We start from the raw sequence: 5,000 nt of genomic DNA, 5'->3' as shown, positions 1-5,000 counted from the left end.
CCCTGAGACTGCCTGTTGTTCTTGACCCATCACCCTCTCTAGATTAATGACCTGTACCTGCCTTTGACCTGTCATTTGCCTGCCCCTCTATTAGAAATAAACGGTTGTTTTTTCGACACAAAACACGTCTGCATCTGGGTCATACCTGAAACCTGATACGGTTAGGGTTAGATTTAAAATAAGGGTTAGGGTTAGATTTATAATAAGGGTTAGGATAAGGGTTAGGGTTAGATTTATAATAAGGGTTAGGATAAGGGTTAGGGTTAGATTTATAATAAGGGTTAGGGTTAGATTTATAATAAGGGTTAGGATAAGGGTTAGGGTTAGATTTATAATAAGGGTTAGGATAAGGGTTAGGGTTAGATTTATAATAAGGGTTAGGATAAGGTTTAGGGTTAGATTTATAATAAGGGTTAGGGTTAGATTTATAATAAGGGTTAGGGTTAGATTTATAATAAGGGTTAGGATAAGGGTTAGGGTTAGATTTATAATAAGGGTTAGAGTTAGTAGATAGTTAGTTGAAATGTTACTCATAGTCTGTAGAGCTTCTACAGATGAACTATCCAAATACAGTGTTACCAACCTTTCCCCTGGAAGAATACAAATCCCTCCATAACCTTTCCCCACTTTCTCCTTCCCACTTAAATGCCACCTGGCTAAAAGGCAAGTATCCAAATGTCTCATTAGAATATGTGGGATTGGGGGGGGTACTATTATCCCATTCTCTCCTCCTCTGCCTGGCTGCCTGGCTCTTTGGACATAATCCATCTCTCATTACTTAGCTCTGTGATTAACACAGACGGTTTGTGTGTGCGTGTATGGTGTGATTATCCTTGGAGAGTGTGAATGTAGATCTGAGCACGTTCTAGTGATGATGTGACATTTAAACTCAGCAGTCACAGAGTGACCTGATGCCTTTAAGAGGATATTAATAATATCATAGTTCCTCTCCCTGGGCCTTTGACACTGTCTCTATGAGAGAGAGACACAGAGAGAGAGAGAGAGAGAGAGAGAGAGAGAGAGAGAGAGAGAGAGAGAGAGAGAGAGACAGAGAGAGACAGAGAGAGTGAGAGAGAGAGAGTGAGAGAGAGAGAGAGAGAGAGAGAGAGAGAGAGAGAGAGAGAGAGAGAGACGACGACGACGACGACGATGACAAAGAACTTTACTCATGTATTTTTCAATTATTACCGCAAAGCATATTGGTATAAACAGACAGGCATGTGCTCAAACACACAGACATGCATGTTCATACGCACATTCTCAATCCACACAGTCACAAGGAACACGTAGGCCTAGCTTTGTTTGCGTGGTCTTGGTGCTTACAGCACAATACATGGGTAATTGGCTGTAACCACGGCTACAGAGGGAACAGTTTGTGCCAGAGCACCTTGTTCCTTCCTGCTAGTGGCTGATGTGTTGTGATGAAATCAGACCGCCAGTACATGTAATGTCTGAGGGGTCCTTGACTTGACCCTGGTGGGCATCACATTCTATGCCTAGGGCTATGTCCCTAATGGCACCCTCTTACCTACACTACCAGTCAAATTTTGGACACACCTACTCATTCCAGGGTTGTCATCCATGACAGAGAGGTCTTTGAGTGGGCAGGCCTTCCCTGGGAGGAAGAGCAGCTCTGTCTTGTCGAGGTTGAGCTTGAGGTGGAGGGTCGACAAGGTATAGAGGACATATAGAAGATAGAGAGTCGGACAGATAGAAGGTATAGAGGAGGACAGATATAAGATATAGAGGACAGATAGAAGACATAGAGGAGGACAGATAGAAGATATAGAGGAGGACAGATATAAGGTATAGAGGTGGACAGATAGAAGATATAGAGAAGGACTCCTCTCTGTCTCCCCTGTCTCCTCTCTGTCTCCCCTCCTTCCTGTCTCCTCTCTGTCTCCTCTCTCTCTCCCCTGTCTCCTCTCTGTCTCCCCTATCTCCTCTCAGTCTCCTCTCTGTCTCCCCTGTCTCCTCCCTGTCTCCACTCAGTCTCCTCTCTGTCTCCCCTGTCTCCTCTCTGTCTCCCCTGTCTCCACTCAGTCTCATCTCTGTCTCCCCTGTCTCCACTCAGTCTCCTCTCTGTCTCCCCTGTCTCCTCTCTGTCTCCTCTCTGTCTCCCCTGTCTCCTCTCTGTCTCCTCTCTGTCTCCCCTGTCTCCTCTCTGTCTCCTCTCTGTCTCCCCTGTCTCCTCTCTGTCTCCTCTCTGTCTCCCCTGTCTCCTCTCATTCTCCTCTCTGTCTCCCCTGTCTCCACTCAGTCTCCTCTCTGTCTCCCCAGTCTCCTCTCTGTCTCCTCTCTGTCTCCCCTGTCTCCTCTCTGTCTCCTCTCTCTCTCCCCTGTCTCCACTCAGTCTCCTCTCTGTCTCCCCTGTCTCCTCTCTGTCTCCTCTCTGTCTCCCCTGTCTCCTCTCTGTCTCCCCTGTCTCCTCTCTGTCTCCCCTGTCTCATCTCTGTCTCCTCTCTGTCTCCACTCAGTCTCCACTCTGTCTCCCCTGTCTCCTCTCTGTCTCCTCTCAGTCTCCTCTCTGTCTCCCCTGTCTCCACTCAGTCTCCTCTCTGCCTCCTCTCTGTCTCCTCTCTGTCTCCCCTGTCTCCTCTCTGTCTCCTCTCTGTCTCCCCTGTCTCCTCTCAGTCTCCTCTCTGTCTCCCCTGTCTCCTCTCTGTCTCCCCTGTCTCCTCTCAGTCTCCTCTCTGTCTCCCCTGTCTCCTCTCTGTCTCCTCTCTGTCTCCCCTCCTCCCTGTCTCCACTCAGTCTCCTCTCTGTCTCCCCTGTCTCCTCCCTGTCTCCTCTCTCTCTCCCCTCCTCCCTGTCTCCACTCAGTCTCCTCTCTGTCTCCCCTGTCTCCTCTCAGTCTCCTCTCTGTCTCCCCTGTCTCCTCTCTGTCTCCTCTCTCTCTCCCCTCCTCCCTGTCTCCACTCAGTCTCCTCTCTGTCTCCTCTCTGTCTTCTCTCAGTCTCCTCTCTGTCTCCCCTGTCTCCTCTCTGTCTCCTCTCTGTCTCCCCTGTCTCCTCTCAGTCTCCTCTCTGTCTCCCCTGTCTCCTCTCTGTCTCCTCTCTCTCTCCCCTCCTCCCTGTCTCCACTCAGTCTCCTCTCTGTCTCCTCTCTGTCTTCTCTCAGTCTCCTCTCTGTCTCCCCTGTCTCCTCTCTGTCTCCTCTCTGTCTCCCCTGTCTCCTCTCAGTCTCCTCTCTGTCTCCCCTGTCTCCTCTCTGTCTCCCCTGTCTCCTCTCAGTCTCCTCTCTGTCTCCCCTGTCTCCTCTCTGTCTCCTCTCTCTCTCCCCTCCTCTCTGTCTTCTCTCAGTCTCCTCTCTATCTCCCCTGTATCCTCTCTGTCTCCTCTGTCTCCTTTCTGTCTCCTGTCCTATTTGTCCTCCTGTCATGTCAGGTTAGCTCCCATAATGCAGGGCTTTTCTACTGATGACAAGACAGAGGCCTGCAAATGTATTCTTCCTCCCTCCATCGTCACTACCCCCCCCCCCTCCCTCGGCATCCAACCAAAACACAACGTGAAACAAACTCATCTCCCTCCTCACTCTACCTGGTTTTCCTAGTAATAAATGGCTTAGCCCTCCTGTGTGGTAAATTACTGAAAACTCACTAATTGTTAGCTGTTTTCTCTCTCTTTTCCCCTCTCCCTCTATTTCTCCACTCTTTTTCACGCATCAGAGAGTGAAGGCTGCTGAGCGCACTCAATGTGAGTGTTGTTTGTTAATCAGGGTGTGTCAGAGGTGTGTGTGTGTGTGTGCGTGTGTGTGTGTGTTAACACGTGCCGATTCGCTGTTGGAGTGTAATTGTCACCAGTGTCTTCCCTGTCAAACACTAATAAAGTTTTTTCCTCCCCATTTCCAATTTACACCTGCTTGAAGTCACTACAAAGTGCGCCCCAAATGGCACCCTATTCCCTATGTAGTGCATTACTTCTAACAAGTGCATATAGAGATCTGGTCAAAAGTAGTGCACTATATAGGGAATAGGGTGTCACATGGGACAGGGAACCAAGACAAAGGGACATTTCCGTACTAACGTAATGGGAGTGATGCCTCACTGTGTGAATCACAAAGACGGAGACATGAGATGAGTTGTGACTTCCTTCTAGTTCAGTTGAATCATTATGCAGTGAAAACAGTAGGGTATATAGCTCTCACTCCTCTCCCTACCTCCCGTCCCTCACTCCTCTCCCTACCTCCCGTCCCTCTCTCCTCTTCCTACCTCCCGTCCCTCTCTCCTCTCCCTACCTCCTGTCCCTCTCTCCTCTCCCTACCTCCCGTCCCTCTCTCCTCTCCCTACCTCCCGTCCCTCTCTCCTCTCCCTACCTCCCGTCCCTCTCTCCTCTCCCTACCTCCCTTCCATCTCTCCTCTCCCTACCTCCCGTCCCTCACTCCTCTCCCTACCTCCCCTCCCTCTCTCCTCTCCCTACCTCCCGTCCCTCTCTCCCTCTCCCTACCTCCCGTCCCTCTTTCCTCTCTCCCTACCTCCCGTCCCTCTCTACTCTCTCCCTACCTACCGTCCCTCTCTCCTCTCCCTACCTCCCCTCCCTCTCTCCTCTCCCTAATTACCGTCCCTCTCTCCTCTCCCTACCTCCCGTCCCTCTCTCCTCTCCTCTCCCTACCTCCCGTCCCTCTCTCCTCTCCCTACCTCCCGTCCATCTCTCCTCTCCCTACCTCCCGTCCCTCACTCCTCTCCCTACCTCCCCTCCCTCTCTCCTCTCCCTACCTCCCGTCCCTCTCTCCTCTCCTCTCCCTACCTCCCGTCCCTCTCTCCTCTCCCTACCTCCCGTCCATCTCTCCTCTCCCTACCTCCCGTCCATCTCTCCTCTCCCTACCTCCCGTCCCTCACTCCTCTCCCTACCTCCCCTCCCTCTCTCCTCTCCCTACCTCCCGTCCCTCTCTCCTCTCCCTACCTCCCGTCCCTCTCTCCTCTCCCTACCTCCCGTCCCTCTCTACTCTCCCTACCTACCGTCCCTCTCTCCTCTCCCTACCTCCCCTCCCTCCCTCTCTCC

The sequence above is a fragment of the Oncorhynchus nerka genome, linkage group LG18 (genome assembly GCF_034236695.1).
Source record: "Oncorhynchus nerka isolate Pitt River linkage group LG18, Oner_Uvic_2.0, whole genome shotgun sequence".
NCBI lineage: Eukaryota > Metazoa > Chordata > Actinopteri > Salmoniformes > Salmonidae > Oncorhynchus > Oncorhynchus nerka.
Note: the sequence above shows the minus strand (reverse complement) of the source record.